The sequence below is a fragment of the Balaenoptera acutorostrata genome, chromosome X (genome assembly GCF_949987535.1).
Source record: "Balaenoptera acutorostrata chromosome X, mBalAcu1.1, whole genome shotgun sequence".
Taxonomy (NCBI): domain Eukaryota; kingdom Metazoa; phylum Chordata; class Mammalia; order Artiodactyla; family Balaenopteridae; genus Balaenoptera; species Balaenoptera acutorostrata.
The window spans coordinates 76,108,673-76,126,140 of NC_080085.1; positions in this window are offsets into that span (position 1 = coordinate 76,108,673).

Consider the following 17,468-nt stretch of genomic DNA (forward strand, 5'->3'; position numbering starts at 1 on the left):
GCTCTAGAGCACACACTCAGTAGTTGTGGCGCTCGGGCTTAGTTGTTCCGTGGCATGTGGGATCTTCCCGGACCAGGACTTGAACCTGTGTCCCCTGCATTGGCAGGCAGATTCTTAACCACTGTGCCACCATGGAAGCCCTTGGCTGGGAAGTTCTGATTCATCTGCTGTATTCACCAGACATTGCACCTTCCTATTTCCATTTATTTCAGTCTTTGCAAAATTCTCTTAATGGAAAAAATTTCAATTCCCTGGAAGACGGTAAAAGGCACCTGGAACAGTTCTTTGCTCAAAAAGATAAAAAGTTTTGGGAAGATGGAATTATGAAGTTGCCTGAAAAATGGCAGAAGGTAGTAGAACAAAAGGATGAATACGTTGTTCAATAAAGTTCATGGTGAAAATGAAAAATGTGTATTTTATTTTTACTTAAAAACCAAAGGCACTTTTTCCCAACCCAATACAATAAAAGCCCTGTAAGTAATAAATGTTCAGTCCTCCATTATCAATGATGAAAAGGGCTTCAATTTCCTTTTTATAGAAGAATCTCTAAAGAGTGCTTAAAGAAAACCCTAGAACCCAAAGGAATGCATAAAATAAAACATTACACTAGAGACTTTCAAAACGCTATTCAATACAAGCCATAAAATCAGATTTTCATTATTTGCTGAAAATCCTTATATGCATGGTGGTACTGTAATTTTGATTAGTTTCTCAGGTAGTGTCCTCACCGTGTTCCTTTCCAGTACTTGAAAAATATAAATTATTCATGATAGGACAGATCCAAAGCAAATGAGGAAAGAAATAGGGAAACAATAATAAGCCACCGTGTTTACAGAAGCTTCAGACAACAGTGTAGCAGAAGGAGATATTGGCCTTGGGGATCATCACTTGATTCTGTCTGCATCACTGTTCTGTAAAGGTCTGTGTGAGTGTGAAGCTGAGATAATGCCCCTGTGATTAGGTCTTTTCCTCCTTAACTGTATTTTTTTCCCCTATGAATAAGCCTTGAATTATATATAAAAATGCCAGAATTTAAAATGATATTCATGCTTTCTTATACTCCTCCCTGCTCAACAGTCCTTAAATATTATTTACATACTGAGAAAAAATAGGGAAGAGCTAAGTGATCTGATCCATAGAAAACTGTTGGGCTATCCTTATTTATTATGCTAATTTTGTAGTCTCATTTTGGGTAGACTGGTGGCAGTTATCCAACCTAGACCTGAAAAGAAGTAGTTAACAGAATCCAAAGAGCCATGTGGAAAGGGCCTCCTGACAGGAGCTGTGACCTTTTGCCTAGGGCCACAACCAACCCACAAGTACCTGCCAGAAGCAGCTAGAGGAATAAATATTTTTCCCATTCTCTGGATAACCTACTGTGCCTCCTAATGACAGAACCCAGCTAGAAAGAAGACTGCAAGGAAGTTGGGTTTTGCTGTCCAAATAGATAGCCTCGTGGGACATAGAACAATGTAGAGAAAAGTAGAGAGTGGAGCCAGAAGGGCAAATACATAGGTCTGAGAACTAAGCCCTGGGACAGTCCAACGCTTAGAAGTCTAATAAAACTGGGATGGACAAGCAAAGGAGACTGAGAAGGAATAGCCAATGGGTAGCAAGAAAACCAAGAGAGTGTGACATCCTTGAGCTAAATAAAGGTGTTTTAAATTGTATGGGAGTAAAATTTTCAACTGTATCACGTACTGATGGGTCAAAAATATGAGGACTGAAAATTGGCTGCTGGATTTGGCAAGGTAGATGACACAAACAACTTTGAAAAGAGGAGTGTGGAAATAAATAAAGACCATGCAAATGAGAACAAACAGAGGCTATTTATTCAGAGCTTTCAATAGCAAGGCAATCAGCCACCATCACCTGTACTTGGCAGATATTAAAAAGCTTGCAGAAGAGTTGGAAAGCTTTACAGTGAAAAAAAAAAAAAAGAGAGAGGCTTCAGTATTGCTTTGATTGGACATTGTGAGCATGGGGAAGCTAGAGATGGGTTAGCTAGAAGGCAGACATCCTATGTGATTGGTTGAGGATCGTATTTGGCTTTCTCTGGTTGGTCTGAGTTGGAAAGGGGGACAGAAGTTAAGGAAGCTGGTAATCATTGACCAAGTCCTAACTCATTTGAGCCAATTGCCACAAAAGTTCTGGTTTGGCTTTCTGGACTGGCCACAGAGGTTGTAGGTCAGAGTTCCATTGTCATATATGACCTGACCGTTGTCCATTTGTATAATGTCACTTGGGAGTTTCAGTGGAGTAGTGTGGGCAAAAGAGTATTTTCAGTGATGTACCAGTAAGGGTAAAGTCGGGAACCAGAAATTATTCTAATTATTTCAAACAGAGAATTTAATATAGGTGATCGGTGACAGATGAGCTGAGAAAACTAGTGGGGGACAGTAAAGCAACCCAGAGATTAGCAACCAGAGGCAGGTATTCCCACCCTTAGAACTGAAGGAGTAATAGAAGGCAGTGATGTTACCAGAGCCCAGAAGCCAGTCGGGTCCAGCAGGGGCTAAAACCACTACAGGAGCCGCCTAGGGGCCAAAGAAGGAAGTGTTGTGTGGTGGGACCTAGAGCCATGGGGGAGACACATAGCTAGAGGACACTGATACTGGAGAAGCTGCCTAAGAAAATGAAAAGTGGAGGGAAATATATAGCTTCTCCTATCCTCTCACCCTCCCACTAGTGTCCCTCACTGGCTAATCGCAGTGAGAAGCAAGCTGACAGGGAGCCTGGGTAATGCAGCTTAGGTGTCAGTCCCCTTGCAGTTTATATCAGAGTGGGGAAAAAGTGAAAAATGAGAGTACAAAAAGGCATATTACTGACCAAAATGGGTTCAAGAGAAAATGGGGCACTTCTGAAAATGAAGAGTTGGTTTACTAGGACTAATCTTCCTGCTGTGAGCAACTAAAACTGGTAGATGAATTTTTTTTAATATTTAAATAATTAAAATACTATCAACAGGGAAGGAAACTGCCAGATGTGGAGGAGAGCTGGAGTTTAGCGATAAAAGCAGAGTACAAGCAAAACAAAGGTGTTTTTGCTCAGGGAATTTATCAAAACAGGAAAATGTACAAGGCCTTGAGGGCAAGGTGGACAAGAGTCAAGGCTCAAAGTCACCCAGAGCCTGTTGAAGGACATCTGGTCTGATTCCAGTTTTTCATTATAAACAAATGGTTATACAACTTTATAAATATACTTAAAAAACATTGACTTCTACATTTTAACGGGTGAACTTAATAGTAGGTAAATTATATCCCATAAAGCTGTTAGAAAAATAATGAGAGTGAGAAAAAAGATATTTTCTGATGAAAAGCTGAGAAAATATGCCACTAGTAGATGTTCAGGAAAGGATATTCTAAAGCATGCATTCCAAAGCAGAAGGAGAGTGATCCCAGATGGAAAGTCTAGGCAAATAAAATGGTAAATATGTTGGTAAATCTTAACAGATATTGACTCTATAAAACAGTGGCATCAATAATCATGATGCCTTTTGAAGAAATAAATAAGTAAATAAATAAATGAATGAATGAATAAATCAGATAGAATTAAAATTCATGGCAAAAAAAGGGAATGAACAAAAGATGGTGAAGAATCCAGAGATCAGCAACAGTTGGCATCTGTTACTATCAATAGATCTGTAAGTACAGAGAAGGAAATAGTGTTGCCAGGGCCCAAGGAGAGTTAAACTTGGAAGAAGCTTCCCAGTGAGAGTTGTGGTCACTGGGAGATACAGCTTCTGCCAAAAACTTAGCACTAAAACAGGAAAGGTACAGGACAGAAGGAACAATAAATCTTTCTCTGTTTGAATTGCAAGCTCTTGCTTATGCCTCCCACTAGACAAACCCAAAGGAATATGAAAATCAAAAGACACAGAAAAAATAATGAAAAGGCAAGCCAGAGTAGAAAAAGAAATTTCCAACAGGTTTAACCAACAAAAAACTAATATCCTGAATATATAAAAAAACTTTGAAATATCAGTAGGAAAAAGGTAGACAATCCAATAGAAAAAAGTTGACACACAAGTTGATTAAACACTTCACAGAAAAGAAAATCCCAAATAGAAATTATTTACACATGAAAGTGTGCTCAATTTTATAAGTAATCTCTGAACCATGAAATATCAATAATATTATATCCCTACAAGATTGGCAAAAATGAAAATAAAAATCCTAGGAATATCAAAGGTAGCAAAAATATAGAGACATAGGAATTTTCATGCACTGCTAGTGAAAATGTAAGTTGAGAAAATAACTGAAAAATTTTCGGCAATGTCTAGCGAACTTGACCATATACATACTCTAATCCAGCAATTTCACTACCAGGTATTTATCCTCAAACTTATGTACATATGCATCTAGATAAATGCACAAGAATGTGCACTGCAGCACTGTCCCTAATATCTCCCAAATGGAAATAATACAAATATCTATCAACAGTAGCACAGGTAAATAAACTGTTGAATATCCAATTAATGGAATATTCTACAGCTTTATAACATTGTAAACGAATAAACTACATCTACACATAATAGCACAAATGAAACTTATAGATACTGACTTGACAGAAGCAAGTCACAAAGAAATATAGGATATAATTCCATTCAAATTTCTAAAAGTACTGGTCAAACTAAATAATGGTATATTGTTTAGCAATACATAAATAAGTGATAATGTGTTAAAAAGAAACATGGAAATGATTATCAGACAGGGTTGTGGATAGTTCATCCAGAGTAACAGGAGGGAAGGTAGAGAGTACACTGGAATAGTTGCGGAGAAGTCCACAGTAGTGACTATGGCAGTGAGAAAACATAAACTCTAGAGACAAAATGCATGGTATAAACCCCAGCTGTTTGACCTTCGGAAAATTTTGTGATTTCTCTGTGTCTCTCAAGCTCCTCAGCTGTAAAATAGAGCAAATAACAGTAGAAATCTAACAGAAAGCACCCAGAAAATGCTGAGCACATAGGAAACACTCAATAAATGGTAGTTATTATAAGTATTACTGATTTTCAGGTTCTCCATTTATTCAATATTTATTAAACACCTACTATATGCAAGAAATTCTGTAAGGTATAATATTTACCCTCAAGGGGATTACAATACAGAGGAGATGGCCATCTAGACAATAAATTTATTGAGAACTTATTATGTGACACCACATTCTAAATGCTTTACAAAAATGAAATGGACTGCAACTGACTGTAGAGTTTGGTATAATGACCAAGACATTAATTTCTCATCAAATGTTCAATTTAATCCAGTTAATGCAGGTGAACAAATGTACTTTCATTATTTTTATTTGTTTTAAGATCTATCATGCACTGTGTCATCAATTATTAATAAATCTCTAGACATGGCCAGAATCCAAGATCTTACAATATTCAGTCTTTCCAATTAAGCATCAATTTCTCATGTATTCATTCAATATTCATTGACATACATTATATGTAAAGTCCTGGGGTTGACACAAAGATGTAAGTTATTCCTTCTCAAAAATGACCTCAGTCCAATGGGAAAACAAACATTTAAAAAGTAGACAATACAATCTAACGTGGTAAATATGTGAAGAGAGATTAGAAGAGGTTACTATAGGAGCATTTAGGAGGAGTGATTATTCAGTACCCTGAGAGGTCAGGCAAGGGTTTTCTGGAAAATGTGATATGTGAACTAAATTTTAGGAGACGTATAGAATGTAAACAGATGAAAGTAATGAGGTGGGGCACAAGGATTCTAAGGGCAGTAGGGCAGTATAAGAATCATGTGGAAAGATTATGTGGAGCAGCATGGCATGTTCTAGAATTTAAAGTGATATGGAAAGACTAGACATTACGATGCAGTGAGTTCAGTGGTGAGTAGTGAAGTAGTTGGGGAGGCAAGATGGGGACAGATCATGAAAATCCTTGTATGCTAAACTGTTTGGCTTTTATTTCAAAGGTGATGAGGAACCACTGAACTGAAAGATTTTGTGCACAAAAGGAAACTCTTCCTTGACAACCTCTAACCATTTGTATCTGAAATCCCCTTTATACCCAATCTAAGCCCCTGCTTTTACAAAAGGACAGAGCCTGGATCTGGCTTATTTAAGAAGAAATTGGCCCCAATGTATATGCTATACTGTGCCTCAAGTGCTTAGCTCTTCTACAAACTCACACCCATTGCTGCTAGAATGACAAGTTGTGAGCAGTCAGCAAGCAGGGTGGATCAGCAGCCATTTGGAGCCTTGTGGAGTGTCAATGTGCCTAAAAGTGTGTGGGGGTGGGGTTGGGGAGGGGGTTTGAAGACGGAGGATCCAGTCTGCTTTTACTGTGGTGTCCAGGGAAGAGAAATCTCACTTCTCCTCCAGGTATATCTCACAAGTTTGGTTTGCCCCAATGTCTCTTCTTGCCTCTGTGACAAAATGTGGATAAGACCAAAGGACTTATGAAAAAGGAAGTGCCTGAACTGATTTCCCCAGATCTAGAACAAGTGAAACTGCCCTGTACTTAGAAACATTCTTACTTACCTTCCAGATCCTTAAGGCCATGGGAGGTATCTGTGACAATAGGATATTTTTAACTCTTTTGAAACACTCTTCCCCACCTTGTGCCTACCAATAAAAAGTAAGCCTGGATGTTCAACTCTCAAACATATTTCAAAAACTGCATAGGAAAGAAGGGACTGCCTTTTAAAGTAGAAGACACACTGAACTGGAAGGAGCCAGGATATCTTCCTATGACAATGAACCAAGAATTATAAAGAGTAACTACAACAGATGAGAAGTCCACTAGCCTGAACCAAAGGAGTGTAGATGCCAAAGGGCTATGTCTGTAACTTGCACTGAAGGTATTATATTTGTCTTTCTATTTGAAGTGAGCAAATATGTATGTGCTACGGGAGTCATGCTGAGGAGTAAGTGAAGGAGGCTGAGGAACACCTCTCTCTAGACTCCATCTTAAGCAGAGAGAATAAAGATATTGTTAGATCAGCTCTATAAATACTGTGAAAGGAATCCAAAAATGTAGTTCTTCAACAATGAGGAAGGGAATCAGAACCTAATTCAAACAGCTAGATACAGAAGAATGACATATTAAGGAGAAAAGGGAAACAAAATCTGTGCTCTTAGAGACACATAGTTAAGTGTAAAGTTGCTTACAGACGGGCTATTTCCAAACGGTCTAGGGAAGAGCAGCATCCTTTGATATATAGACAGTTGTGAGGAGATTAAAAGGGATTCAAAAATAAAAGTAAGGTAGACAGTCTAGGAACTTGACACAAGAAGATGGAGAGAAATAAAAATGAAGAAGGAAACTGCTACTCTGGACATAATTCTGACAACAAAAATTGAGCAGTGATTTGAAAGTGAGATTTCATAAGTCTGAATTTGTTTAGATTATTTTTCATGATTTATTTCCCTCCTCATCCATTACCTCACCAACATTTAAGCATTTTTTTGTCAAACTAATGAAAAAATATGCACCAGTAGCAGTAATAATCATTAAAAATTATAAACGAATTTGTTTAAGGTTTTTCTTATGCAAAGTATTTTCAGACTCATAATTATCTGCCAGTTTTTCTCTGCCTCCTGCTTTGGTTACAGAACAAAATCATTGCTTTCTGTGCACTACTGCAGAGCAAATAAATTTGAATAAGACCTCTGCACTCTGCCCATTGGAAAAATATTTAAATAACATTATTTCAATAAGGCAGCATCAAGGACGCTTTGTGTAGCAGAGGACATATACTCATTACGGTGTCTTCAAAACTAGCAATCGTCCCTCTAAGAATATTTCAATGAAGAGGTAAATTCCAGAGATTAGAATACTGTTATACTGTTTGCATCTTCTTCAACTCTCAACCGTTAGCTCTGATTCCTTTTAGTGAAGAATCAAACTTTGTGAATCATACTCCCTGAATACATATACAGTAAGTCCCCTGCATATGAATGAGTTCTGTTCCAGGAGCGCATTGGTAAGTCCAGTCGGCTATATAGCACTGTACTAAGTTTAAAATACTTTTCACACAAATAATACATAAAAAACAAACAAAAACAAAAAATAAAATATTTTTAATCTTACAGTACAGTACCTTGAAAAGTACAGTAGTACAGTACAAAAGCTAGCATACAGGGGCTGGCATCGAGTGAACAGGCAAGAAGACTTACTGACTGGAGGAGGGAGAGGAGGTGGGAGATGGTAGAGCTGAAGGATTGTCAGCAATAGGAGACGGAAGGCAAGGTACAATTTCACTCACGCCTGACATTGATGACACAGGTTCTGGTTCCTTGCTGGATTCAATTCTATCTACCCTCTTGAAAAAATGATCCAGTGATGTCTGGGTAGTAGCTTTTTTTTTTTTTTCTTGTCATAGATGATATGGTAGGATTGGATTACATTCTGAACGGCTGCTGCAACCTTCGTGTACCGTTCTACATTAGGGTCCTGTGCCTCAAAAACTAACAGTGCCTTCTCAAATAAAGAAAATTCCCTTGCCATTTCCTGCATCATGATCTCTTCAGTTCTTCAATTATTTCTTCTTCCTCTTGTCTCTCTTCATCCTTTCTCTGGGCCTCCAATTCCATCAGGTCTTCATTAGTAAGCTGCTCGTGTTGCACAACAAGGAGTTCGTGAAGACATCCTCTTGCAGATCTAGCTCCAGCTTCTCACTGAGGGTCACTAAGTTGCTGAAGACCTCTTTGGATTCCTAATTCACCTTTCAAATCCATGAAAATTGTGAACAAACTGTGGGCAAAGGTTCTTCCAAACCCCATTCATGGTGATAGCTGTAACCTCACGCCAAGCAAAGTCAATGTTCTTTATGGCATTGTAGATGTTATAGTCTTTCCAAAATTCTCGCAAAGTTGTTCCTGATTCATCACTTGCCTTTACTGCCTGACAAAAAGTGTGACATAAATGATATTTCTTGAAAGTTGCTATAACTCCCTGGTCCATAGGTTGGATGAGCAACGTAGTAACCAGTGGCAGATGCACTACTTTGACATTGGGATGAAAGTCGTCCATGAATGGGGGGTGGCCTGGAGCATTGATGAGCAGGAAAAGAATGTTGAATGGGATGTTCTTCTCCAAGCAATATTTCTCTACCTCTGGGATAAAGTGGTGGAAAAACCAGTCCTAGAAAATGGTCTGTGTAACCCAGGCTTTGGGGTTACTCTTCCACACAACAGGAAGAAAGCCCTTGGCTACATTTTTAAGGGCTCTTGGGTTCTCTGAATGATAAACTAAGAGAGGCTTCAGCTTCATATTGCCAGAAGCATTGCCACTAAACAACAGAGTAGGCCTATCCTTTGCTGCTTTATAGCCTGGCATCAACTTTTCCTCCTTACTGATGTAACTTTGGTCTGGTATCCTCTTCCAGTACAGTCCTGTCTCATCCACATTAAAAACCTGCTCGAGTAAATATGTGCCTTCATCAATAATTTCTCGAAGGGTTTCAGGAAATTTCAGGGCAGCTACTGTATCTGCACTCGCTGCCTTGCCACTTTTACATTGCGAATGTTGGCTCTAGCCTTGAACCTATGAAACCAGCCATGGCTGGCATTAAAAGATGCGCCCTCTAATTCTTTGCCATGTTTCTTCTTCAAATCTTCATAAAAGATTTTAGCTTTCTCTTGAATCAGCATTAAGCGGGACTCAACCCTGATGCTGGTCCTGCATCCACACACTAAGTTTCTCCATCTCTTCCATCACTGTTCCATGCTTCTTTGATATTACTGTTGGCATCATCGGCACAGCAGACTTTACATGTTCCACGATCTTGTCCTTGTTCTTTAGAATCGTGCCGATGGCTGAACAATTCATGTTATAAGGACAAGTAACGTCTACCATCTTTTCGCCTCTCTCCACTCTCTTGATTATTTTCAGTTTTGTTTCCATCGTTAACATTTGGCGCTTCTTAGCAGTACCGGCTACATCACCACTGATTTTATGCTTGCTTCCGGACATCTTGGACTTGAAATAAAGATACTGTACTACTGTACTCTATAAAGTGCTGCACAGTAAAGTATAGAAAAGCACAACCAACTGTAGAGGATGCATGCACATGACAGTGTACGCCAGACACGTGAACTAACTTTAGTGATTGGACATGCAAACGCACGTTCACATCTTTGAAAGTTTGCAACTTGAAGGTTCGTATGTTGGGGACTTACTGTAACAGGCTAGGGAACTCTCATTGCCTCTATATCCCCCTTCCCCTGAGAGTTCCTTACAAACTTCTTCTGGTGGCCTCTAGGTTTACACTCATTAAAGTTGTGATGATTTGCCTGAAGGTTCTGAAACTGAAGTTACAGGGTGAGGATCAAAGAGGATTGACAGAGTACACCAGTCACTATCATATATTTGCTAAAATAACATCAGTAATTGCAACACTAGCTGAGCAGCAGTGATGGAATCTATCTCCCCACTGTGGCGGTGGAGTTTTGAGGATGCCACCCCTATGGTAACAAATTTGGATATCTTACTAACAAAATGTAACCAAGACAAGAAGCAGTGGTCATGAGGGAGCCAGGGAATTTGGAGTAACTTTCTTACTGTTATTATTTACTACTCTTTTCTGTTAGGTGTAAATCAGGGTGTGTGTTGGAAGAGTGTGGGCAGCAAGAGACTACTATTTTCGAGCTTTGTACCAGCTAAACTAAGATTCTTTCTATGCATTTTCTCATTCATTGAATCCCATGTATATTCTCTATCTTCAGTTGGAGGTAATTATAAGAGTCACCAATAGCTCTGGATCACCTCTGATTAACAATATTAAGATGCACAGAATATTAAGATGCACATACCATCATTGTATTTTATTAACGTTGGTGCTTGTATATCATACCTCTACATACACAGAAATATAGTATCAATATTATCTCAACATCATGCTTATCTTACCTATATATTATAAATAAAGTCAGCTTGGCTTTTGGGTGCCTGAATACCTTGCTTTTAGTTCTTGTCAGCCCTCTGGCTCAGAGGCTAGATTGTTTAATGTACCAAGTATTGGCTGGAGAAGTGGTTTTAAATATTCCACAAGCTCTTTGATATCCTTCCCTTTAAGAGACGGAGCCTAATTCCCCTCCCATCAGTGTGTGAAGACTTAGAAACTTGCTGCAAATGAATAGAATAAGATAGAAAAGAAGTGTGTAACTTCAGAGACTAGGTCAAAAAAAAAAATGCTGTGACTTCCTCCTCTCTCTTGTGTCACTTGATCTGGGCTAAGCCAGCTGCTTTGTCATGAGAAGAGGCCCATGTGGGAAAGAACTGAGTCCTTTAACAACCACTTGAGTGAGCCATTTAGAAGCTGATCCTCCTGCTCCAGTCAAGTCTTCAAATGATTGCAGCCCAGGTTGAATTGTGAATGAAACCTCATAAGAGACTCTTAGCAAGAACCACCCAGTTCAGCCACTCCTGGACTCCTAACCCATAGGAACTGTATGACATAATAAACCTTTGATGTTTTAAGCTGCTAGGTACTGGGGCCAATTGCTATACAGCAGTATATAACAAACACAACTGGGATCTGTTCTTTTTTTCTTTTTGTTTTTTTTTTTTTTTTTGGCTGCACCGCACAGCTTGCAGGATCTTATTTCCCCAACCAGGGATTGAACCCACGCCCTTGGCAGTGAAAGCATGGAGTCCTAATGACTGGACCACCAGGGAATTCCCTGGGATTCTGTCCTAAACAAGATGGACAACTCAGAACGAAAACATTAACACAGATCTAACTACAGGGATCCCTATTTCTGGTTATTCCACCTTATTTACCAGATTGGATTTCTTTCAATATCAATTCTGGTTTGATCAAGTTCAAATTCTCCAGATTTTTGGCACTGATTAGGAACATTGGTCACTTTCAGGTGGCCAGACTAATTAATCTGTCTAATCCTAGCCCATTTATGCTTAGGCTTATTCCTCCTCCTCCCCCATGCCTTGAATTCAAGTCAATATGGGTCACGACACTACCTATTTTGCTTATATTTTCATTCTGCAACAAATATTAATGGCAACTTGTTATAGTTCAACCACTCTGCTAATCACTAAGAATATAAAAGTAAGAGCCAATACCTACATTCATAGAGTTCATAGTCTGTGACACAGATTGTTACATCCTTCTGTTCCAATTTCCCTTTCTTCCTTCAGTAATAGAACCCCATGTTTTTTCTGGGCTCTTTCTAATGAGATGCAAGAGGAAGTAATTTTGCCACTTTTGGATCATGTCCCTCCAGAGACAACGTGTGCCCTTCACTCCCTTACCCTCTTCTTGCTGGCTGTAATGCATTAATGACAGAAAGATTGGATTAGACATTTTAGAATGTAAGGTGGAAGCCTTGGGTGGAGAATGATGACAAAGATTCTTTCCCTGACCAAGGCTCCTCTGAGCTCTATTTCAACTAGGTCTCAACTTTTAGGCTTTTGGGTTCATCTCTGCATTGTCTAATTTTAGCAAGAATACTAAGTTAAGTTTAGCTAGAATCCCCTATCTTCAATATCTGATCACTCTTGATATCTAATTGGGATTCCCAACCTCACAATCCTCCTGATAATGTCTGATCCCCCTTGCCTGCCTTCAGCAAGAATTCTGTTAGGTCAGTTTAGCTAGACTCTCCCTTACCCCCAATGTTTCCTCTTACTAATTTTCCATCCACTGACCCCCACCCTGCTCCTTGGCTGTAAATTTTTACTTGCCCATGTTATATTCAGAATTGAGCCCAATCTTTCTCCCTCACTGCAAGACCTCATTGCAGTAGTCCCTTTATCTATTCTGATAGCCACTGCTTGAATAAAGTTTTCTTTAATATCTTTAACAAGTTTCAAGAATATTTTTTTCTTTAAAAATGGCAAAGCAAAAAGTTAGAATGAAGACACTATATCAGTTCTGGACTGCTTATGTTTGCAATGGTACAGGATAAATAAATCAACTTCTGTCTTGTTTAAGGTATCTAATAAATGCATAGTCTGATGAGACTGACATGCAGACAAGTAATTTTAACACAATATTCTATACAGAGGTAAGTGTAAACTCTTATGAGAGCACAGCAGAGGGAGCAAATGACTCTGCTTGCTGGAGTAGGGATAAAACACCAAGGAGTCTCCTGGAATGTTAAGGCTGACATCTCAGTTTGTCCTGAGCTTGATGAACTTGATTACTCCAGCATTCGAATAGCCCAGACTACCACTTCCAAAGTTTTCATCCTCTCAATCCATGCTCACCTACTCCTTGACTTATTTTTATAATGCAACTGATGATTTTTTTTAGAAGTTTATTTATTTATTTATTTATATTTGGCTGTGTTGGGTCTTCGTTTCTGTGCGAGGGCTTTCTCCAGTTGCGGCGAGAGGGGGCCACTCTTCATCGCGGTGCGTGGGCCTCTCACTGTCGCGGCCTCTCTTGTTGCGGAGCACAAGCTCCAGACGCGCAGGCTCAGTAATTGTGGCTCATGGGCCTAGTTGCTCCGCGGCATGTGGGATCTTCCCAGACCAGGGATCAAACCCGTGTCCCCTGCATTGGCAGGCAGACTCTCAACCGCTGCGCCACCAGGGAAGCCCACAACTGATGATTTTTGAAGACTTATATCATTCTCTTCAAACCATTCTTACGTAAGAATTATGGGAAAATGTCAACAATAGACACAATCAAATTTCTGTCACTCATGCAATACCAATACACAGCAAATTCATGTGATTAACTTCTTTAATATAGAATCAAAATCCTTATGGTATTTCTGGAGGGTTGGGGTGGACAAAATGGATGAAGGTATTTCTAATTGGTTAGGGTAAAAAGTTGGCTTACATTGTTAATATTATTACCCTGAGTTTATGAGGGAATTATTAGAGTCAACATGTTGACATTTTCTCCGAGTGGCATTACTATATAATGGAGTAAAATTCACATAAAATAATCATGTTTAGCTTTAAACACAGTAACATTTTTGTGTGTATGGAAAATATCTAATTGTCAAACCAAGCACAAAAATCTTACTGAAAAAGAAATATTTTAGAGGTTTAAGTCCTCATGTTCTCTCCTATTAGTTTTTTTAATTTTTTTTACAGATTAGATAGGATTGACAGATATATGCTAAGGTGTCAGTGGGGAATGAGCCTTCATATGTTATTTCTTCCAAAGATTTTTAACAGATAAGTACGTCTCTATTTGACCAACTGGATAAATTGTACAAATCCATTATTATGCTACTTGTAACTTTTCACAAAACTAAATCAACTAGAATTTACTGAAAATCTATTATATATGTGATGTTGTGCAGGGACAAACGTTCAAAACTGTGTTGGGGAAAAATTGTTATACATAAGACACACAGAGGATAACATAAAACAAATGTAATCAAGTGCTATATATTGTGGAACTGGTAACAAATGCATTAGGAATTTAGAAAAGGAAAGGTTACTATATTTGGAATGATTAAGGAAGGCTCCATGGAGGAGTATGAACTTAATGATGGGTAAATTAGAAGAGGCAGGGAAAGATTTCATTAGGTCTTCAAATTATGGCAATGGCATATTCCTGTGTAATCTGTTTTATATATATATATATATATATATATATGTGTGTGTGTGTGTTTATTATATATATATATGTTAAATTGAAGACCCTATTGTGAGTTTTTCACAGTATACATGGGTAAAACATCTACTTATACAACTGAAATGTTGTTTTTGCAGAGATAAATTATATATTATTAATCTGTTTTATATATAATATATAAAATATAGCAAATATTATAATATATTTATACAATAATATAATAATATATATTTATAAGAAGTATATATTTATATGCATATCATATATAAAAACAATTGTATATTATATATATAATTTATCTCAATAAAAACAGAACATTTCAGTTGCATAGCTATTTTACCCACATACACTAGAAAATTGTAATAGGTTCTACAATTATTTCTTCCCCCTTTCCTATGATTGTACATCCTCATTCTATGTCATGTGATTTGCAGCACCCTCTGTGGGAGGAATATACCGCCTCACCCTAATGCACAGAACTTGTTTTGGCCAAAAGAATGTAAGCAAATATGAGGTGTACTACATCTGAAAAGAAGCTTTAAGAGCTACCAAGAATTCATTTTCTTCGCCTTGAGAACAATATGTCATAGATATGGACTACTTCTTCAGCCTTAGCCCTGAATGGAAAATCATGAGTAGAGTCACAGCAAACCCACAGACAACGTATAAAGTAAGTCTGAAATAAACATTTGGTTTTGTGAGTCACTGATTATTGGATCCAAAGATTTGAGATCAATCACTGGAGATTACTACAACAAAATGAACACCTATACTAAAATTTGTTGTTTCCAAATGAATACAAATGAGATTTTAAAAATTAAGAAAACAGAAAAACAAAAACAGAAGGCATGTAGAAAAGAGCAGAAGACTTATTCCCAAGAAGGTGCAATTAAAGAAGGTGTAATTAAAAAACAGGGAAATTAAATAAGTACTGAGATGCTGACAGTGTTGTCATTGTTATTCCAGGCAATCAGGAGCAATACCTGTATATAAGCAATACCTCATCTGCTAGTTGAAGTACTCTGGGCACTTAAAGAATTCTGTCCAAACCCCTGCACTAAAAGACTTGGTCAAAATGTAAAGTAGCTTCTAGCAACCTCAGGCTATATCCCTGGGATGGCCCAAACACCTTTTGAGTCCCTCTCTGGAAAAGCTAAAGGCTGTCACAAGAATTTGTTCTAGTCAACATCTGATGATATGTCTCTGACCTCCCCTTTCTTAGAGCATTTACTACAAAGGGTTTACAATTGTGAGTCCTTCCTTTGTCCCTTGAGATGTACACATATCTCCTACAACTCTAGAGTGCCTTTCTAAAGGATCTGAAAGCCATTCCTTTGAAATGTAATCATCAGAAAGGATAGGGCCTCTGTCTCCTAGTCTCAGTGGGAGGATATAACCCTAATTTAGATAATTGTCAGCTAGCAAGCACAGCTGGCCTAAATCCATTTACTTTGCCAATCCTTTATAATTTTTCACTATCCTGACTCTACTTGAACCCTGCTCCTCTGGTCCTCATTCTCCCTTTAAAGCACTCAGACACCTCTGCACAAATAAGAATGAAATGCAGCTCTTTACTCTTAGTAGTTACTGAATAAAATCTGTTTCCACCACTTTAGCTAATGGCTGGCTTTGTTAATCTTTCACAGAGTACACTGGCATGTAGTTTAAAGAGTAAGTTATGACTATCTTATATCAAAGCATGCATCACAACATGTGTGTTTTTATAGGATTCTACTAACCACATAATAATAACAACAACAGTAATTAGCATTTACTATACTTACATTTACTGTAAAATTTTGAAACTTTACATTTATTCATTTTTTCCAGGATTTATTTCTGTGCTAATGGTGTAGGGGCCCTAAGTCAGCATGTGTGAGATTCTCTTGGCCTTCTCAAGGTTGCAAGATTGCCACTACCAACTACAAGCATGAAATCCTTACATGTCAGACTTCACAGCAGGGAAGGGAGGAGGGAGGTGCACAAAGGGAGGTCTCCTCACATATTTGTCTTTTTTAACTATGAATCAAGCAAAATATTTTCCATAAAATATAATCACATTGGTTAGAACTAGGTCACATCCCTAGGCCAAGGACTAGATACACTTTCCTTGAAATAGGGATCTCTGCCAATACCTGAGCAAAACCACAGTTCGTACTAAAAGAATGCAGGAGGGTGGACACACTTCTGGATAAAAATCAAACAGTATGTTCCATAACTACTAAACTGTACATTTTGCTCAAATTGTTCTCCTTCCCATCTTCTAGAACTCACGTCTAATTCCTAGGGAAGGGTATATGCTACATAAATAAGTAAATTAAAAAAAAAAATGAACTGATGTAGTAAGAAGCTGAAAATTGTGTGCAGTATTTTTGCCAGCAGTCTTAATAGTAAAATCAATGCACCAGTGCCTTCAATATCGGGCAGTGTCAGACACTGCATGAATGTCAGCATGCATCGAGAGCAGTGATGTATGCCTTCAGTGGTCATCAGCAGTGTAGTTACAACTTTTGGTGTTGGCATCAACAGAAGATATACTCATGGCACTCCAAAACAAGAAAGAAGGAAAATGACCAATATCAGGTCTGGTTCAAAGAATACATGTAAGATACCCTCTGAAGATACCCAGACAATTGAACAGACATTTGAAGGAGCCTGGACTTCTACAGAGCCAGATGGGGGCAGCACCAACAATGTCTATATTGAGACTGTTCCTGTGAACTATATTTACCTCCAGACTAGTATAACCTGGGCTACAGAAGTTGGGTTTTTTTTTCCCAAGACAATAATGTATGTCATTTTAAAAATGCATTCTGTGCTTCAATACATTCTCTCTAGGAGTCCAGCTAAGGCTAAGATTTATAATAATCCTTTAGATTGTTTTCCTCCCTGGGGCTCACTCTGGTGTGTACCCCTTCACATTTAGATGACTTTTTGTAC